Source organism: Pseudophryne corroboree (assembly GCF_028390025.1).
Source record: "Pseudophryne corroboree isolate aPseCor3 chromosome 1 unlocalized genomic scaffold, aPseCor3.hap2 SUPER_1_unloc_3, whole genome shotgun sequence".
In the NCBI taxonomy this organism is placed as follows: domain Eukaryota; kingdom Metazoa; phylum Chordata; class Amphibia; order Anura; family Myobatrachidae; genus Pseudophryne; species Pseudophryne corroboree.
The window spans coordinates 527179-550117 of record NW_026967468.1 but is presented as its reverse complement, the minus strand read 5'-3'; the positions used below and the strand labels follow the sequence as shown (position 1 = coordinate 550117).

Sequence of the window (22939 nt, the reverse complement as noted above, 5' to 3'; positions counted from 1 at the left end):
CTCCCGCCTTGCTCGGTTAACCCGAGCGCGCCCGAACGTCATCATGACGCTGTCGGATTCTCGCGAGACTCGGATTCTATATAAGGAGCCGCGCGTCGCCGCCATTTTCACACGTGCATTGAGATTGATAGGGAGAGGACGTGGCTGGCGTCCTCTCCATTAGAAATTAGATTAGAAGAGAGAGAGAGATTGTGCAGAGTCAGACAGAGTTTACCACAGTGACCAGTGCAGTTGTTGTTAGTTAACTTTTATTTATTTTAATATAATATATCCGTTCTCTGCTATATCCGTTCTCTGCCTGAAAAAAAACGATACACAGCAGCAGCCAGTCACACAGTGTGACTCAGTCTGTGTGCACTCAGCTCAGCCCAGTGTGCTGCACATCAATGTATAAAAGGCAAAGCTTATAATAATTGTGGGGGAGACTGGGGAGCACTGCAGGTTGTTATAGCAGGAGCCCCCAGGAGTACATAATATTATATTAATTTAAAATTAAACAGTGCACACTTTTGCTGCAGGAGTGCCACTGCCAGTGTGACTAGTGGTGACCAGTGCCTGACCACCAGTATAGTAGTATATTGTTGTATGTATTGTATACTATCTCTTTATCAACCAGTCTATATTAGCAGCAGACACAGTACAGTGCGGTAGTTCACGGCTGTGGCTACCTCTGTGTCGGCAGTCGGAACTCGGCAGGCAGTCCGTCCATCCATAATTGTATTACAATATATACCACCTAACCGTGGTATTTTTTTTTCTTTCTTTATACCGTCGTCATAGTGTCATACTAGTTGTTACGAGTATACTACTATCTCTTTATCAACCAGTGTACAGTGCGGTAGTTCACGGCTGTGGCTACCTCTGTGTCGGCAGTCGGCAGGCAGTCCGTCCATCCATAATTGTATTATTATTATAATATATACCACCTAACCGTGGTTTTTTTTTCATTCTTTATACCGTCGTCATAGTGTCATACTAGTTGTTACGAGTATACTACTATCTCTTTATCAACCAGTGTACAGTGCGGTAGTTCACGGCTGTGGCTACCTCTGTGTCGGCAGTCGGCAGGCAGTCCGTCCATCCATAATTGTATTATTATTATAATATATACCACCTAACCGTGGTTTTTTTTTCATTCTTTATACCGTCGTCATAGTGTCATACTAGTTGTTACGAGTATACTACTATCTCTTTATCAACCAGTGTACAGTGCGGTAGTTCACGGCTGTGGCTACCTCTGTGTCGGCAGTCGGCAGGCAGTCCGTCCATCCATAATTGTATTATTATTATAATATATACCACCTAACTGTGGTATTTTTTTTTCTTTCTTTATACCGTCGTCATAGTGTCATACTAGTTGTTACGAGTATACTACTATCTCTTTATCAACCAGTGTACAGTGCGGTAGTTCACGGCTGTGGCTACCTCTGTGTCGGCAGTCGGCAGGCAGTCCGTCCATCCATAATTGTATTATTATTATAATATATACCACCTAACCGTGGTTTTTTTTTTATTCTTTATACCGTCGTCATAGTGTCATACTAGTTGTTACGAGTATACTACTATCTCTTTATCAACCAGTGTACAGTGCGGTAGTTCACGGCTGTGGCTACCTCTGTGTCGGCAGTCGGCAGGCAGTCCGTCCATCCATAATTGTATTATTATTATAATATATACCACCTAACTGTGGTATTTTTTTTTCTTTCTTTATACCGTCGTCATAGTGTCATACTAGTTGTTACGAGTATACTACTATCTCTTTATCAACCAGTGTACAGTGCGGTAGTTCACGGCTGTGGCTACCTCTGTGTCGGCAGTCGGCAGGCAGTCCGTCCATCCATAATTGTATTATTATTATAATATATACCACCTAACCGTGGTTTTTTTTTCATTCTTTATACCGTCGTCATAGTGTCATACTAGTTGTTACGAGTATACTACTATCTCTTTATCAACCAGTGTACAGTGCGGTAGTTCACGGCTGTGGCTACCTCTGTGTCGGCAGTCGGCAGGCAGTCCGTCCATCCATAATTGTATTATTATTATAATATATACCACCTAACTGTGGTATTTTTTTTTCTTTCTTTATACCGTCGTCATAGTGTCATACTAGTTGTTACGAGTATACTACTATCTCTTTATCAACCAGTGTACAGTGCGGTAGTTCACGGCTGTGGCTACCTCTGTGTCGGCAGTCGGCAGGCAGTCCGTCCATCCATAATTGTATTATTATTATAATATATACCACCTAACCGTGGTTTTTTTTTCATTCTTTATACCGTCGTCATAGTGTCATACTAGTTGTTACGAGTATACTACTATCTCTTTATCAACCAGTGTACAGTGCGGTAGTTCACGGCTGTGGCTACCTCTGTGTCGGCAGTCGGCAGGCAGTCCGTCCATCCATAATTGTATTATTATTATAATATATACCACCTAACTGTGGTATTTTTTTTTCTTTCTTTATACCGTCGTCATAGTGTCATACTAGTTGTTACGAGTATACTACTATCTCTTTATCAACCAGTGTACAGTGCGGTAGTTCACGGCTGTGGCTACCTCTGTGTCGGCAGTCGGCAGGCAGTCCGTCCATCCATAATTGTATTATTATTATAATATATACCACCTAACCGTGGTTTTTTTATACCACCTAACCGTGGCAGTCCGTCCATAATTGTATACTAGTATCCAATCCATCCATCTCCATTGTTTACCTGAGGTGCCTTTTAGTTCTGCCTATAAAATATGGAGAACAAAAAAGTTGAGGTTCCAAAATTAGGGAAAGATCAAGATCCACTTCCACCTCGTGCTGAAGCTGCTGCCACTAGTCATGGCCGAGACGATGAAATGCCAGCAACGTCGTCTGCCAAGGCCGATGCCCAATGTCATAGTACAGAGCATGTCAAATCCAAAACACCAAATATCAGAAAAAAAAGGACTCCAAAACCTAAACTAAAATTGTCGGAGGAGAAGCGTAAACTTGCCAATATGCCATTTACCACACGGAGTGGCAAGGAACGGCTGAGGCCCTGGCCTATGTTCATGGCTAGTGGTTCAGCTTCACATGAGGATGGAAGCACTCAGCCTCTCGCTAGAAAAATGAAACGACTCAAGCTGGCAAAAGCACAGCAAAGAACTATGCGTTCTTCGAAATCCCAAATCCACAAGGAGAGTCCAATTGTGTCGGTTGCGATGCCTGACCTTCCCAACACTGGATGTGAAGAGCATGCGCCTTCCACCATTTGCACGCCCCCTGCAAGTGCTGGAAGGAGCACCCGCAGTCCAGTTCCTGATAGTGAGATTGAAGATGTCAGTGTTGAAGTCCACCAGGATGAGGAGGATATGGGTGTTGCTGGCGCTGGGGAGGAAATTGACAAGGAGGATTCTGATGGTGAGGTGGTTTGTTTAAGTCAGGCACCCGGGGAGACACCTGTTGTCCGTGGGACGAATATGGCCGTTGACATGCCAGGTGAAAATACCAAAAAAATCAGCTCTTCGGTGTGGAGGTATTTCACCAGAAATGCGGACAACAGGTGTCAAGCCGTGTGTTCCCTTTGTCAAGCTGTAATAAGTAGGGGTAAGGACGTTAACCACCTCGGAACATCCTCCCTTATACGTCACCTGCAGCGCATTCATAATAAGTCAGTGACAAGTTCAAAAACTTTGGGTGACAGCGGAAGCACTCCACTGACCAGTAAATCCCTTCCTCTTGTAACCAAGCTCACGCAAACCACCCCACCAACTCCCTCAGTGTCAATTTCCTCCTTCCCCAGGAATGCCAATAGTCCTGCAGGCCATGTCACTGGCAATTCTGACGATTCCTCTCCTGCCTGGGATTCCTCCGATGCATCCTTGCGTGTAACGCCTACTGCTGCTGGCGCTGCTGTTGTTGCTGCTGGGAGTCGATGGTCATCCCAGAGAGGAAGTCGTAAGACCACTTTTACTACTTCCACCAAGCAATTGACTGTCCAACAGTCATTTGCGAGGAAGATTAAATATCACAGCAGTCATCCTACTGCAAAGCGGATAACTGAGGCCTTGACATCCTGGGTGGTGAGAAACGTGGTTCCGGTATCCATCATTACTGCAGAGCCAACTAAAGACTTGTTGGAGGTACTGTGTCCCCGGTACCAAATACCATCTAGGTTCCATTTCTCTAGGGTTGCGATACCGAAAATGTACACAGACCTCAGAAAAAGAGTCACCAGTGTCCTAAAAAATGCAGCTGTACCCAATGTCCACTTAACCACGGACATGTGGACAAGTGGAGCAGGGCAGGGTCAGGACTATATGACTGTGACAGCCCACTGGGTAGATGTATGGACTCCCGCCGCAAGAACAGCAGCGGCGGCACCAGTAGCAGCATCTCGCAAACGCCAACTCGTTCCTAGGCAGGCTACGCTTTGTATCACCGGTTTCCAGAATACGCACACAGCTGAAAACCTCTTACGGCAACTGAGGAAGATCATCGCGGAATGGCTTACCCCAATTGGACTCTCCTGTGGATTTGTGGCATCGGACAACGCCAGCAATATTGTGCGTGCATTACATCTGGGCAAATTCCAGCACGTCCCATGTTTTGCACATACCTTGAATTTGGTGGTGCAGAATTTTTTAAAAAACGACAGGGGCGTGCAAGAGATGCTGTCGGTGGCCAGAAAAATTGCGGGACACTTTCGGCGTACAGGCAGCACGTACAGAAGACTGGAGCACCACCAAAAACGCCTGAACCTGCCCTGCCATCATCTGAAGCAGGAGGTGGTAACGAGGTGGAATTCAACCCTCTATATGCTTCAGAGGTTGGAGGAGCAGCAAAAGGCCATTCAAGCCTATACAACTGACCACGATATAGGAGGTGGAATGCACCTGTCTCAAGCGCAGTGGAGAATGATTTCAACGTTGTGCAAGGTTCTGCAACCTTTTGAACTTGCCACACGTGAAGTCAGTTCAGACACTGCCAGCCTGAGTCAGGTCATTCCCCTCATCAGGCTTTTGCAGAAGAAGCTGGAGACATTGAAGGAGGAGCTAAGACAGAGCGATTCCGCTAGGCATGTGGGACTTGTGGATGGAGCCCTTAATTCGCTTAACAAGGATTCACGGGTGGTCAATCTGTTGAAATCAGAGCACTACATTTTGGCCACCGTGCTCGATCCTAGATTTAAAACCTACCTTGGATCTCTCTTTCCGGCGCACACAAGTCTGCTGGGTTTCAAAGACCTGCTGGTGAGAAAATTGTCAAGTCAAGCGGAACGCGACCTGTCAACATCTCCTCCTTCACATTCTCCCGCAACTGGGGGTGCGAGGAAAAGGCTCAGAATTCCGAGCCCACCCGCTGGCGGTGATGCAGGGCAGTCTGGAGCGACTGCTGATGCTGACATCTGGTCCGGACTGAAGGACCTGACAACCATTACGGACATGTCGTCTACTGTCACTGCATATGATTCTATCACCATTGATAGAATGGTGGAGGATTATATGAGTGACCGCATCCAAGTAGGCACGTCACACAGTCCGTACTTATACTGGCAGGAAAAAGAGGCAATTTGGAGGCCCTTGCACAAACTGGCTTTATTCTACCTAAGTTGCCCTCCCACAAGTGTGTACTCCGAAAGAGTGTTTAGTGCCGCCGCTCACCTTGTCAGCAATCGGCGTACGAGGTTACATCCAGAAAATGTGGAGAAGATGATGTTCATTAAAATGAATTATAATCAATTCCTCCGCGGAGACATTGACCAGCAACAATTGCCTCCACAAAGTACACAGGGAGCTGACATGGTGGATTCCAGTGGGGACGAATTGATAATCTGTGAGGAGGGGGATGTACACGGTGATATATCGGAGGATGATGATGAGGTGGACATCTTGCCTCTGTAGAGCCAGTTTGTGCAAGGAGAGATTAATTGCTTCTTTTTTGGTGGGGGTCCAAACCAACCCGTCATTTCAGTCACAGTCGTGTGGCAGACCCTGTCACTGAAATTATGGGTTGGTTAAAGTGTGCATGTCCTGTTTTGTTTATACAACATAAGGGTGGGTGGGAAGGGCCCAAGGACAATTCCATCTTGCACCTCTTTTTTCTTTTATTTTTCTTTGCGTCATGTGCTGTTTGGGGAGGGTTTTTTGGAAGGGACATCCTGCGTGACACTGCAGTGCCACTCCTAGATGGGCCCGGTGTTTGTGTCGGCCACTAGGGTCGCTTATCTTTCTCACACAGCTACCTCATTGCGCCTCTTTTTTTCTTTGCGTCATGTGCTGTTTGGGGAGGGTTTTTTGGAAGGGACATCCTGCGTGACACTGCAGTGCCACTCCTAGATGGGCCCGGTGTTTGTGTCGGCCACTAGGGTCGCTTATCTTTCTCACACAGTCAGCTACCTCATTGCGCCTCTTTTTTTCTTTGCGTCATGTGCTGTTTGGGGAGGGTTTTTTGGAAGGGACATCCTGCGTGACACTGCAGTGCCACTCCTAGATGGGCCCGGTGTTTGTGTCGGCCACTAGGGTCGCTAATCTTACTCACACAGCTACCTCATTGCGCCTCTTTTTTTCTTTGCGTCATGTGCTGTTTGGGGAGGTTTTTTTGGAAGGGACATCCTGCGTGACACTGCAGTGCCACTCCTAGATGGGCCCGGTGTTTGTGTCGGCCACTAGGGTCGCTTATCTTTCTCACACAGTCAGCTACCTCATTGCGCCTCTTTTTTTCTTTGCGTCATGTGCTGTTTGGGGAGGGTTTTTTGGAAGGGACATCCTGCGTGACACTGCAGTGCCACTCCTAGATGGGCCCGGTGTTTGTGTCGGCCACTAGGGTCGCTTATCTTTCTCACACAGTCAGCTACCTCATTGCGCCTCTTTTTTTCTTTGCGTCATGTGCTGTTTGGGGAGGGTTTTTTGGAAGGGACATCCTGCGTGACACTGCAGTGCCACTCCTAGATGGGCCCGGTGTTTGTGTCGGCCACTAGGGTCGCTAATCTTACTCACACAGCTACCTCATTGCGCCTCTTTTTTTCTTTGCGTCGTGCTGTTTGGGGAGGGTTTTTTGGAAGGGACATCCTGCGTGACACTGCAGTGCCACTCCTAGATGGGCCCGGTGTTTGTGTCGGCCACTAGGGTCGCTTATCTTACTCACACAGCGACCTCGGTGCAAATTTTAGGACTAAAAATAATATTGTGAGGTGTGATGTGTTCAGAATAGGCTGAAAATGAGTGTAAATTATGTTTTTTGAGGTTAATAATACTTTGGGATCAAAATTACCCCCAAATTCTATGATTTAAGCTGTTTTTTAGGGTTTTTTGAAAAAAACACCCGAATCCAAAACACACCCGAATCCGACAAAAAAAATTCGGTGAGGTTTTGCCAAAACGCGGTCGAACCCAAAACACGGCCGCGGAACCGAACCCAAAACCAAAACACAAAACCCGAAAAATTTCCGGCGCTCATCTCTAGTATACAGTCACTATTATTGTATATAGTAAGCACTGGAATGCTGTAATAATGTATATAATCACTATTATTGTATATAGTAAGCACTGGAAAGCTGTAATAATGTATACAGTCACTATTATTGTATATAGTAAGCACTGGAATGCTGTAATAATGTATACAGTCACTATTATTGTATATAGTAAGCACTGGAATGCTGTAATAATGTATATAGTCACTATTATTGTATATAGTAAGCACTGGAAAGCTGTAATAATGTATACAGTCACTATTATTGTATATAGTAAGCACTGGAAAGCTGTAATAATGTATACAGTCACTATTATTGTATATAGTAAGCACTGGAATGCTGTAATATTGTATACAGTCACTATTATTGTATATAGTAAGCACTGGAATGCTGTAATATTGTATACAGTCACTATTATTGTATACAGTAAGCACTGGAATGCTGTAATATTGTATACAGTCACTATTATTGTATATAGTAAGCACTGGAATGCTGTAATAATGTATACAGTCACTATTATTGTATATAGTAAGCACTGGAATGCTGTAATAATGTATATAGTCACTATTATTGTATATAGTAAGCACTGGAAAGCTGTAATAATGTATACAGTCACTATTATTGTATATAGTAAGCAGTAGAATGCTGTAATAATGTATACAGCCACTATTATTGTATATAGTAAGCACTGGAACGCTGTAATAATGTATATAGTCACTATTATTGTATATAGTAAGCACTGGAATGCTGTAATATTGTATATACTCACTATTATTGTATATAGTAAGCACTGGAATGCTGTAATATTGTATATAGTCACTATTATTGTATATGGTAAGCACTGGAACGCTGTAATAATGTATATAGTCACTATTATTGTATATAGTAAACACTGGAATGCTGTAATATTGTATACAGTCACTATTATTGTATATAGTCACTATTATTGTATATAGTAAGCACTAGAATGCTGTAATAAGTATTTCACAGATGGTTAGTAAATGTATATACTCACTATTATTGTATATAGTATGCTGCAGTATAGAATGCTGTAATAATGTATATACTCACTATTATTGTATATAGTATGCTGTAGTATAGAATGATGTAATAATGTATATACTCACTATTATTGTATATAGTATGCTGCAGTATAGAATGCTGTAATAATGTATATACTCACTATTATTGTACATGGTAAGCACTGGAATGCTGTAATAATGTATATACTCACTATTATTGTAGATGGTAAGCACTGGAATGCTGTAATATTGTATACAGTCACTATTATTGTACATGGTAAGCACTGGAATGCTGTAATATTGTATATAGTCACTATTATTGTATATGGTAAGCAGTAGAATGCTGTAATATTGTATATAGTCACTATTATTGTATATAGTAAGCACTAGAATGCTGTAATAAGTATTTCACAGATGGTTAGTAAATGTATATACTCACTATTATTGTATATAGTAAGCACTGGAATGCTGTAATATTGTATATAGTCACTATTATTGTATATGGTAAGCACTGGAACGCTGTAATAATGTATATACTCACTATTATTGTATATAGTATGCTGTAGTATAAAATGCTGTAATAATGTATATACTCACTATTATTGTACATGGCAAGCACTGGAATGCTGTAATAATGTATATACTCACTATTATTTTACATGGTAAGCACTGGAATCCTGTAATAATGTATATACTCACTATTATTGTAGATGGTAAGCACTGGAATGCTGTAATAATGTATATACTCACTATTATTGTACATGGTAAGCACTGGAATGCTGTAATATTGTATATAGTCACTATTATTGTATATGGTAAGCAGTAGAATGCTGTAATATTGTATATAGTCACTATTATTGTATATAGTAAGCACTAGAATGCAGTAATAAGTATTTCACAGATGGTTAGTAAATGTATATACTCACTATTATTTTATATAGTAAGCACTAGAATGCTGTAATAAGTATTTCACAGATGGTTAGTAAATGTATATACTCACTATTATTGTATATAGTATGCTGTAGTATAGAATGCTGTAATAATGTATATACTCACTATTATTGTATATAGTATGCTGTAGTATAGAATGCTGTAATAATGTATATACTCACTATTATTGTATATAGTATGCTGTAGTATAGAATGCTGTAATAATGTATATACTCACTATTATTGTACATGGTAAGCACTGGAATGCTGTAATAATGTATATACTCACTATTATTTTACATGGTAAGCACTGGAATGCTGAAATAATGTATATACTCACTATTATTGTACATGGTAAGCACTGGAATGCTGTAATATTGTATACAGTCACTATTATTGTACATGGTAAGCACTGGAATGCTGTAATATTGTATACAGTCACTATTATTGTATATGGTAAGCACTGGAATGCTGTAATAATGTATATACTCACTATTATTGTACATGGTAAGCAGTAGAATGCTGTAATATTGTATATACTCACTATTATTGTACATGGTAAGCACTGGAATGCTGTAATATTGTATATACTCACTATTATTGTATATAGTAAGCACTGGAATGCTGTAACAATGTATATACTCACTATTATTGTATATGGTAAGCAGTAGAATGCTGTAATATTGTATATAGTCACTATTATTGTATATGGTAAGCACTGGAATGCTGTAATAATGTATAAACTCACTATTATTGTAAATGGTAAGCACTGGAATGCAGTAATATTGTATATAATCACTATTATTGTATATAGTAAGCACTGGAACGCTGTAATAATGTATATAGTCACTATTATTGTATATAGTAAGCACTGGAACGCTGTAGTATTGTATATAGTCACTATTATTGTATATAGTAAGCACTGGGACGCTGTAATATTGTATATACTCACTATTATTGTATATAGTAAGCACTGGAATGCTGTAATAATGTATATACTCACTATTATTGTAAATGGTAAGCACTGGAATGCTGTAATAATGTATATACTCACTATTATTGTATATGGTAAGCAGTAGAATGCTGTAATATTGTATATAGTCACTATTATTGTATATGGTAAGCACTGGAATGCTGTAATAATGTATAAACTCACTATTATTGTAAATGGTAAGCACTGGAATGCAGTAATATTGTATATAATCACTATTATTGTATATAGTAAGCACTGGAACGCTGTAATAATGTATATACTCACTATTATTGTATATAGTAAGCACTGGAATGCTGTAATAATGTATATACTCACTATTATTGTATATGGTAAGCACTGGAATGCTGTAATATTGTATATAGTCACTATTCTTGTATATAGTAAGCACTGGAAAGCTGTAATAATGTATATACTCACTATTATTGTATATGGTAAGCAGTAGAATGCTGTAATATTGTATATAGTCACTATTATTGTATATATAAGCACTGGAATGCTGTAATAATGTATAAACTCACTATTATTGTAAATGGTAAGCACTGGAATGCAGTAATATTGTATATAATCACTATTATTGTATATAGTAAGCACTGGAACGCTGTAATAATGTATATAGTCACTATTATTATATATAGTAAGCACTGGAATGCTGTAATAATGTATATAGTCACTTTTATTGTATATAGTAAGCACTGGAAAGCTGTAATAATGTATATAGTCACTATTATTGTATATAGTAAGCACTGGAATGCTGTAATAATGTATATACTCACTATTATTGTATATGGTAAGCACTGGAATGCTGTAATATTGTATATAGTCACTATTCTTGTATATAGTAAGCACTGGAAAGCTGTAATAATGTATACAGTCACTATTATTGTATATAGTAAGCACTGGAATGCTGTAATAATGTATACAGTCACTATTATTGTATATAGTAAGCACTGGAATGCTGTAATATTGTATATAGTCACTATTATTGTATATAGTAAGCACTGGAATGCTGTAATAATGTATACAGTCACTATTATTGTATATAGTAAGCACTGGAAAGCTGTAATAATGTATACAGTCACTATTATTGTATATAGTAAGCACTGGAATGCTATAATATTGTATATAGTCACTATTATTGTATATAGTAAGCACTGGAATGCTGTAATAATGTATACAGTCACTATTATTGTATATAGTAAGCACTGGAAAGCTGTAATAATGTATACAGTCACTATTATTGTATATAGTAAGCACTGGAATGCTGTAATAATGTATACAGTCACTATTATTGTATATAGTAAGCACTGGAATGCTGTAATATTGTATATAGTCACTATTATTGTATATAGTAAGCACTGGAATGCTGTAATAATGTATACAGTCACTATTATTGTATATAGTAAGCACTGGAAAGCTGTAATAATGTATACAGTCACTATTATTGTATATAGTAAGCACTGGAATGCTATAATATTGTATATAGTCACTATTATTGTATATAGTAAGCACTGGAATGCTGTAATAATGTATACAGTCACTATTATTGTATATAGTAAGCACTGGAAAGCTGTAATAATGTATACAGTCACTATTATTGTATATAGTAAGCACTGGAATGCTGTAATATTGTATATAATCACTATTATTGTATATAGTAAGCACTGGAAAGCTGTAATAATGTATACAGTCACTATTATTGTATATAGTAAGCACTGGAATGCTGTAACAATGTATATAATCACTATTATTGTATATAGTAAGCACTGGAATGCTGTAATATTGTATATAATCACTATTATTGTATATAGTAAGCACTGGAAAGCTGTAATATTGTATATAATCACTATTATTGTATATAGTAAGCACTGGAAAGCTGTAATAATGTATACAGTCACTATTATTGTATATAGTAAGCACTGGAATGCTGTAATATTGTATATAATCACTATTATTGTATATAGTAAGCACTGGAAAGCTGTAATAATGTATACAGTCACTATTATTGTATATAGTAAGCACTGGAATGCTGTAATAATGTATATAGTCACTATTATTGTATATAGTAAGCACTGGAATGCTGTAATAATGTATATAATCACTATTATTGTATATATAAGCACTGGAATGCTGTAATAATGTATACAGTCACTATTATTGTATATGGTAAGCAGTAGAATGCTGTAATATTGTATATAGTCACTATTATTGTATATGGAAAGCACTGGAATGCTGTAATAATGTATGAACTCACTATTATTGTAAATGGTAAGCACTGGAATGCAGTAATATTGTATATAATCACTATTATTGTATATATAAGCACTGGAAAGCTGTAATAATGTATATAGTCACTATTATTGTATATAGTAAGCACTGGAAAGCTGTAATAATGTATATAGTCACTATTATTGTATATAGTAAGCACTGGAACGCTGTAATAATGTATATAGTCAATATTATTATAGTAAGCACTGGAAAGCTGTAATAATGTATATAGTCACTATTATTGTATATATAAGCACTGGAATGCTGTAATAATGTATATAGTCACTATTATTGTATATAGTAAGCACTGGAATGCTGTAATAATGTATACAGTCACTATTATTGTATATAGTAGGCACTGGAAAGCTGTAATAATGTATACAGTCACTATTATTGTATATAGTAAGCACTGGAATGCTGTAATAATGTATACAGTCACTATTATTGTATATAGTAAGCACTGGAAAGCTGTAATAATGTATACAGTCACTATTATTGTATATAGTAAGCACTGGAATGCTGTAATAATGTATATAGTCACTATTATTGTATATAGTAAGCACTGGAATGCTGTAATAATGTATACAGTCACTATTATTGTATATAGTAAGCACTGGAATGCTGTAATAATGTATATAGTCACTATTATTGTATATAGTAAGCACTGGAATGCTGTAATAATGTATATAGTCACTATTATTGTATATAGTAAGCACTGGAATGCTGTAATAATGTATACAGTCACTATTATTGTATATAGTAAGCACTGGAATGCTGTAATAATGTATATAGTCACTATTATTGTATATATAAGCACTGGAATGCTGTAATAATGTATATAGTCACTATTATTGTATATAGTAAGCACTGGAAAGCTGTAATAATGTATACAGTCACTATTATTGTATATGGTAAGCACTGGAATGCTGTAATATTGTATATAGTCACTATTATTGTATATGGTAAGCACTGGAATGCTGTAATAATGTATATACTCACTATTATTGTATATAGTAAGCACTGGAATGCTGTAATAATGTATATAGTCACTATTATTGTATATAGTAAGCACTGGAATGCTGTAATATATCGTATATACTCACTATTATTGTATATAGTAAGCACTGGAATGCTGTAATAATGTATAAAGTCACTATTATTGTATATAGTAAGCACTGGAACGCTGTAATATTGTATATAGTCACTATTATTGTATATAGTCACTATTATTGTATATAGTAAGCACTGGAATGCTGTAATATTGTATATACTCACTATTATTGTATATAGTAAGCACTGGAACACTGTAATATTTGTATATACTCACTATTGTATATAGTAAGCACTGGAATGCTGTAATATTGTATATAATCACTATTATTGTATATAGTAAGCACTGGAATGCTGTAATATTGTGTATATAGTAGTGATGTACACCGGACATTTTTCTGGTTTTGTGTTTTGGTTTTGGATTCGGTTCTGCGGCCGTGTTTTGGATTCGGACGCGTTTTGGCAAAACCTCACCAAAAATTTTTTGTCGGATTCGGGTGTGTTTTGGATTCGGGTGTTTTTTTCAAAAAAACCTAAAAAACAGCTTAAATCATAGAATTTGGGGGTCATTTTGATCCCATAGTATTATTAACCTCAATTACCATAATTTACACTCATTTCCAGTCTATTCTGAACACCTCACACCTCACAATATTATTTTTAGTCCTAAAATTTGCACCAAGGTCGCTGGATGGCTAAGCTAAGCGACACAAGTGGCCGACACAAACACCTGGCCCATCTAGGAGTGGCACTGCAGTGTCAGACAGGATGACACTTCAAAAAAATTGTCCCAAAACAGCACATGATGCAAAGAAAAAAAGAGGCGCACCAAGGCCGCTGTGTGACTAAGCTAAGCGACACAAGTGGCCGACACAAACACCTGTCCCATCTAGGAGTGGCACTGCAGTGTCAGACAGGATGGCACTTCAAAAAAATTGTCCCCAAACAGCACATGATGCAAAGAAAAAAAGAGGCGCACGAAGGTCGCTGTGTGACTAAGCTAAGCGACACAAGTGGCCGACACAAACACCTGGCCCATCTAGGAGTGGCACTGCAGTGTCAGACAGGATGGCACTTCAAAAAAATTGTCCCCAAACAGCACATGATGCAAAGAAAAAAAGAGGCGCACCAAGGTCGCTGTGTGACTAAGCTAAGCGACACAAGTGGCCGACACAAACACCTGGCCCATCTAGGAGTGGCACTGCAGTGTCAGACAGGATGGCACTTCAAAAAAATTGCCCCAAACAACACATGATGCAAAGAAAAAAAGAGGCGCACCAAGGTCGCTGTGTGACTAAGCTAAGCGACACAAGTGGCCGACACAAACACCTGGCCCATCTAGGAGTGGCACTGCAGTGTCAGACAGGATGGCACTTCAAAAAAATTGTCCCCAAACAGCACATGATGCAAAGATAAATGAAAGAAAAGAGGTGCAAGATGGAATTGTCCTTGGGCCCTCCCACCCACCCTTATGTTGTATAAACAGGACATGCACACTTTAACGAACCCATCATTTCAGCGACAGGGTTTGCCACATGACTGTGACTGAAATGACTGGTTGGTTTGGGCCCCCACCAAAAAAGAAGCAATCAATCTCTCCTTGCACAAACTGGCTCTACAGAGGCAAGATGTCCACCTCCTCCTCATCATCCGATTCCTCACCCCTTTCAATGTGTACATCCCCCTCCTCACAGATTATTAATTCGTCCCCACTGGAATCCACCATCTCAGATCCCTGTGTACTTTCTGGAGGCAATTGCTGGTGAATGTCTCCACGGAGGAATTGATTATAATTAATTTTGATGAACATCATCTTCTCCACATTTTCTGGAAGTAACCTCGTACGCCGATTGTTGACAAGGTGAGAGGCTGCACTAAACACTCTTTCGGAGTACACACTGGAGGGAGGGCAACTTAGGTAGAGTAAAGCCAGTTTGTGCAAGGGCCTTCAAATTGCCTCTTTTTCCTGCCAGTATACGTACGGACTGTCTGACGTGCCTACTTGGATGCGGTCACTCATATAATCCTCCACCATTCTTTCAATAGTGAGAGAATCATATGCAGTGACAGTAGACGACATGTCAGTAATCGTTGGCAGGTCCTTCAGTCCGGACCAGATGTCAGCACTCGCTCCAGACTGACCTGCATCACCGCCAGCGGGTGGGCTCGGAATTCTTAGCCTTTTCCTCGCACCCCCAGTTGCGGAAGAATGTGAAGTAGGAGATGTTGACGGGTCACGTTCCGCTTGACTTGACAATTTTCTCACCAGCAGGTCTTTGAACCTCTGCAGACTTGTGTCTGCCGGAAAGAGAGATCCAACGTAGGTTTTAAATCTAGGATCGAGCACGGTGGCCAAAATGTAGTGCTCTGATTTCAACAGATTGACCACCCGTGAATCCTGGTTAAGCGAATTAAGGGCTCCATCCACAAGTCCCACATGCCTAGCGGAATCGCTCTGTTTTAGCTCCTCCTTCAATGTCTCCAGCTTCTTCTGCAAAAGCCTGATGAGGGGAATGACCTGACTCAGGCTGGCAGTGTCTGAACTGACTTCACGTGTGGCAAGTTCAAAGGGTTGCAGAACCTTGCACAACGTTGAAATCATTCTCCACTGCGCTTGAGTCAGGTGCATTCCCCCTCCTTTGCCTATATCATGGCCAGATGTATAGGCTTGAATGGCCTTTTGCTGCTCCTCCATCCTCTGAAGCATATAGAGGGTTGAATTCCACCTCGTTACCACCTCTTGCTTCAGATGATGGCAGGGCAGGTTCAGGGTTGTTTGGTGGTGCTCCAGTCTTCTGTACGCGGTGGCTGAATGCCGAAAGTGGCCCGCAATTCTTCGGGCCACCGACAGCATCTCTTGCACGCCCCTGTCGTTTTTTAAATAATTCTGCACCACCAAATTCAATGTATGTGCAAAACATGGGACGTGCTGGAATTTGCCCAGATGTAATGCACGCACAATATTGCTGGCGTTGTCCGATGTCACATATCCCCAGGAGAGTCCAATTGGGGTAAGCCATTCTGCGATGATCTTCCTCAGTTTATGTAAGAGGTTGTCAGCTGTGTGCCTCTTCTGGAAAGCGGTGATACAAAGCGTAGCCTGCCTAGGAACGAGTTGGCGTTTGCAAGATGCTGCTACTGGTGCCGCCGCTGCTGTTCTTGCTGCGGGAGGCAATACATCTGCCCAGTGGGCTGTCACAGTCATATAGTCCTGAGTCTGCCCTGCTCCATTTGTCCACATGTCCGTGGTTAAGTGGGCATTGGGTACAACTGCATTTTTTAGGACACTGGTGACTCTTTTTCTGAGGTCTGTGTACATTTTTGGTATCGTCTGCCTAGAGAAATGGAACCTAGATGGTATTTGGTACCGGGGACACAGTACTTCAATCAAGTCTCTAGTTGCCTCTGAATTAACGGTGGATACCGGAACCACGTTTCTCACCGCCCAGGCTGCCAAGGCCTGAGTTATCTGCTTTGCAGCAGGATGACTGCTGTGATATTTCATCTTCCTCGCAGAGGACTGTTGGACAGTCAATTGCTTACTGGAAGTAGTACAAGTGGTCTTCCGACTTCCCCTCTGGGATGACGATCGACTCCCAGCAGCAACAACAGCAGCGCCAGCAGCAGTAGGCGTTACACTCAAGGATGCATCGGAGGAATCCCAGGCAGGAGAGGACTCGTCAGACTTGCCAGTGACATGGCCTGCAGGACTATTGGCTTTCCTGGGTAAGGAGGAAATTGACACTGAGGGAGTTGGTGGTGTGGTTTGCAGGAGCTTGGTTATAAGAGGAAGGGATTTAGTGGTCAGTGGACTGCTTCCGCTGTCATCCAAAGTTTTTGAACTTGTCACTGACAATGCGCTGCAGGTGACATATAAGGAAGGATGTTCCGAGGTGGTTAACGTCCTTACCCCTACTTATTACAGCTTGACAAAGGCAACACACGGCTTGACCTGTTGTCCGCATTTGTGTTGAAATAATTCCACACCGAAGAGCTGATTTTTTTTGTATTACGACCAGGCATGTCAATGGCCATATTCGTCCCACGGACAACAGGTGTCTCCCCGGGTGCCTGACTTAAACAAACCACCTCACCATCAGAATCCTCCTTGTCAATTTCCTCCCCAGCGCCAGCAACACCCATATCCTCATCCTGGTGTACTTCAACAGTGACATCTTCAATTTGACTATCAGGAACTGGACTGCGGGTGCTCCTTCCAGCACTTGCAGGGGGCGTGCAAATGGTGGAAGGCGCAAGCTCTTCCCGTCCAGTGTTGGGAAGGTCAGGCATCGCAACCGACACAATTGGACTCTCCTTGGGGATTTGTGATTTAGAAGAACGTACAGTTCTTTGCTGTGCTTTTGCCAGCTTAAGTCTTTTCATTTTTCTTGCGAGAGGATAAGTGCTTCCATCCTCATGTGAATCTGAACCACTAGCCATGAACATAGGCCAGGGCCTCAGCCGTTCCTTGCCACTCCGTGTCGTAAATGGCAAGTTTACGCTTCGCATCAGACGCTTTCAATTTTGATTTTTGGGTCATTTTACTGAACTTTTGTTTTTTGGATTTTACATGCTCTCTACTATGACATTGGGCATCGGCCTTGGCATACGACGTTGATGGCATTTCATCGTCTCGGCCATGACTAGTGGCAGCAGCTTCAGCACGAGGTGGAAGTGGATCTTGATCTTTCCCTATTTTAACCTCCACATTTTTGTTCTCCATTTTTTAATGTGTGGAATTATATGCCAGTACTATCAATAGCAATGGCCTACTACTATATATACTGCGCACCACAAAAATGCACCACAGGCATAGAATGTAGATGGATAGTATACTTAATGACGACACAGAGGTAGGTACAGCAGTGGCCTTCCGTACCGTACTGCTATATATACTGGTGGTCACTGTGTCAGCAAACTGCAAAACTAAAATGCACCACAGGTATAGAATGTAGATGGATAGTATACTTAATGACGACACAGAGGTAGATACAGCAGTGGCCTTCCGTACCGTACTGCTATATATACTGGTGGTCACTGTGTCAGCAAACTGCAAAACTAAAATGCACCACAGGTATAGAATGTAGATGGATAGTATACTTAATGACGACACAGAGGTAGGTACAGCAGTGGCCTTCCGTACCGTACTGCTATATATACTGGTGGTCACTGTGTCAGCAAACTGCAAAACTAAAATGCACCACAGGTATAGAATGTAGATGGATAGTATACTTAATGACGACACAGAGGTAGGTACAGCAGTGGCCTTCCGTACCGTACTGCTATATATACTGGTGGTCACTGTGTCAGCAAACTGCAAAACTAAAATGCACCACAGGTATAGAATGTAGATGGATAGTATACTTAATGACGACACAGAGGTAGGTACAGCAGTGGCCTTCCGTACCGTACTGCTATATATACTGGTGATCACTGTGTCAGCAAACTGCAAAACTAAAATGCACCACAGGTATAGAATGTAGATGGATAGTATACTTAATGACGACACAGAGGTAGATACAGCAGTGGCCTTCCGTACCATACTGCTATATATACTGGTGGTCACTGTGTCAGCAAACTGCAAAACTAAAATGCACCACAGGTATAGAATGTAGATGGATAGTATACTTAATGACGACACAGAGGTAGGTACAGCAGTGGCCTTCCGTACCGTACTGCTATATATACTGGTGGTCACTGTGTCAGCAAACTGCAAAACTAAAATGCACCACAGGTATAGAATGTAGATGGATAGTATACTTAATGACGACACAGAGGTAGGTACAGCAGTGGCCTTCCGTACCGTACTGCTATATATACTGGTGGTCACTGTGTCAGCAAACTGCAAAACTAAAATGCACCACAGGTATAGAATGTAGATGGATAGTATACTTAATGACGACACAGAGGTAGGTACAGCAGTGGCCTTCCGTACCGTACTGCTATATATACTGGTGGTCACTGTGTCAGCAAAACTCTGCACTGTACTCCTCCTATATAATATTATACTGGTGGTCCCGACTCCCCAGTCCCCACAATAAAGCAGCACACTGAGCACAGATATGGAGTGTTTTTCAGGCAGACAACGTATACTGGTGGTCACTGTCAGCAAAACTCTGCACTGTACTCCTCCTATATAATACTGCTGCTCCCCAGTCCCCACAATAAAGCAGTGTGAGCACAGATATATGCAGCACACTGAGCAAAGATAAGTTGCGTTTTTTTCAGGCAGAGAATGGATAAAACTGGTGGTCACTGATCAGCAAAACTCTGCACTGTACTCCTCCTATATAATATTATACTGGTGTTCCCCAGTCCCCACAATAAAGCAGCACACCGAGCACAGATATGGAGTGTTTTTCAGGCAGACAACGTATACTGGTGGTCACTGTCAGCAAAACTCTGCACTGTACTCCTCCTATATAATACTGCTGCTCCCCAGTCCCCACAATAAAGCAGTGTGAGCACAGATATATGCAGCACACTGAGCACAGATAAGGAGCGTTTTTTTCAGGCAGAGAACGGATAAAACTGGTGGTCACTGTCAGCAAAACTCTGCACTGTACTCCTACTATATAATACTGCTGGTCCCCAGTCCCCACAATAAAGCAGTGTGAGCACAGATATATGCAGCACACTGAGCACAGATATGGAGTGTTTTTCAGGCAGACAACGTATACTGGTGGTCACTGTCAGCAAAACTCTGCACTGTACTCCTCCTATATTATACAGCTGCTCCCCAGTCCTCCCCACAATTAAGCAATAGTGCACAATCAAGTTCAACAATAACGGAGAGGACGCCAGCCACGTCCTCTCCCTAACATTTCCAATGCACGAGTGAAAATGGCGGCGACGTGCGGCTGCTTATATAGAATCCGAATCTCGCGAGAATCCGACAGTGGGATGATAACGTTCGGGTGCGCTCGGGTTAACCGAGCCATACGGGAGAATCCGAGTATGGCTCGGACCCGTGTAAAAAGGGTGAAGTTCGGGGGGTTCGGTTTCCGAGAAACCAAACCGGCTCATCACTAGTATATAGTCACTATTATTGTATATAGTAAGCACTGGAATGCTGTAATATTGTATATACTCACCATTGTATATAGTAAGCACTGGAATGCTGTAATATTGTATATAGTCACTATTATTGTATATAGTAAGCACTGGAATGCTGTAATATTGTATATAGTCACTATTGTATATAGTAAGCACTGGAACGCTGTAATAATGTATATAGTCACTATTATTGTATATAGTAAGCACTAGAACGCTGTAATAATGTATATACTCACTATTATTGTATATAGTCACTATTATTGTATATAGTAAGCACTGGAATGCTGTAATATTGTATATAATCACTATTATTGTATATATAAGCACTGGAATGCTGTAATAATGTATATAGTCACTATTATTGTATATAGTAAGCACTGGAATGATGTAATATTGTATATAGTCACTATTATTGTATATAGTAAGCACTGGAATGCTGTAATAATGTATATAGTCACTATTATTGTATATAGTAAGCACTGGAACGCTGTAATAATGTATATAGTCACTATTATTGTATATAGTAAGCAGTGGAATGCTGTAATAATGTATATAGTCACTATTATTGTATATAGTAAGCACTGGAAAGCTGTAATAATGTATATAGTCACTATTATTATATATAGTAAGCACTGGAAAGCTGTAATAATGTATATAGTCACTATTATTGTATATAGTAAGCACTGGAACGCTGTAATAATGTATATAGTCACTATTATTGTATATAGTAAGCAGTGGAATGCTGTAATAATGTATATAGTCACTATTATTGTATATAGTAAGCACTGGAAAGCTGTAATAATGTATATAGTCACTATTATTATATATAGTAAGCACTGGAAAGCTGTAATAATGTATATAGTCACTATTATTGTATATAGTAAGCAGTGGAATGCTGTAATAATGTATATACTTACTATTATTGTACATGGTAAGCACTGGAATGCTGTAATAATGTATATACTCACTATTATTGTACATGGTAAGCACTGGAATGCTGTAATAATGTATATAGTCACTATTATTGTATATAGTAAGCAGTGGAATGCTGTAATAATGTATATACTCACTATTGTATATAGTAAGCACTGGAATGCTGTAATATTGTATATAGTCACTATTATTGTATATAGTAAGCACTGGAATGCTGTAATATTGTATATAGTCACTATTGTATATAGTAAGCACTGGAATGCTGTAATATTGTATATAATCACTATTATTGTATATAGTCACTATTATTGTATATAGTAAGCACTGGAACGCTGTAATAATGTATATAGTCACTATTATTGTATATAGTAAGCACTGGAATGCTGTAATAATGTATATACTCACTATTATTGTATATAGTCACTATTATTGTATATAGTCACTATTATTGTATATAGTAAGCACTGGAATGCTGTAATAATGTATATACTCACTATTATTGTATATAGTCACTATTATTGTATATAGTCACTATTATTGTATATCGTCACTATTATTGTATATAGTAAGCACTGGAACGCTGTAATAATGTATATACTCACTATTATTGTATATAGTCACTATTATTGTATATAGTAAGCACTGGAATGCTGTAATATTGTATATAATCACTATTATTGTATATATAAGCACTGGAATGCTGTAATAATGTATATAGTCACTATTATTGTATATAGTAAGCACTGGAATGCTGTAATAATGTATATAGTCACTATTATTGTATATAGTAGGCACTGGAATGCTGTAATAATGTATATAGTCACTATTATTGTATATAGTAAGCAGTGGAATGCTGTAATAATGTATATAGTCACTATTATTGTATATAGTAGGCACTGGAATGCTGTAATAATGTATATAGTCACTATTATTGTATATAGTAAGCAGTGGAATGCTGTAATAATGTATATAGTCACTATTATTGTATATATAAGCACTGGAATGCAGTAATAATGTATACAGTCACTATTATTGTATATATAAGCACTGGAATGCTGTAATAATGTATACAGTCACTATTATTGTATATAGTAAGCACTGGAAAGCTGTAATGATGTATATAGTCACTATTATAGTATATAGTAAGCAGTGGAATGCTGTAATAATGTATACAGTCACTATTATTGTATATAGTAAGCACTGGAAAGCTGTAATAATGTATATAGTCACTATTATTGTATATGGTA

At 39.6% G+C, this 22939-nt stretch overlaps 1 protein-coding gene across 2 annotated transcripts in view; it reads right to left on the bottom strand.

Annotated features, from left to right (window-relative positions):
- The window catches only part of SLC40A1 (solute carrier family 40 member 1), a 409668-nt gene that overhangs the window by 386236 nt on the left and 493 nt on the right, over positions 1-22939 (bottom strand). The window lies entirely within an intron of this gene.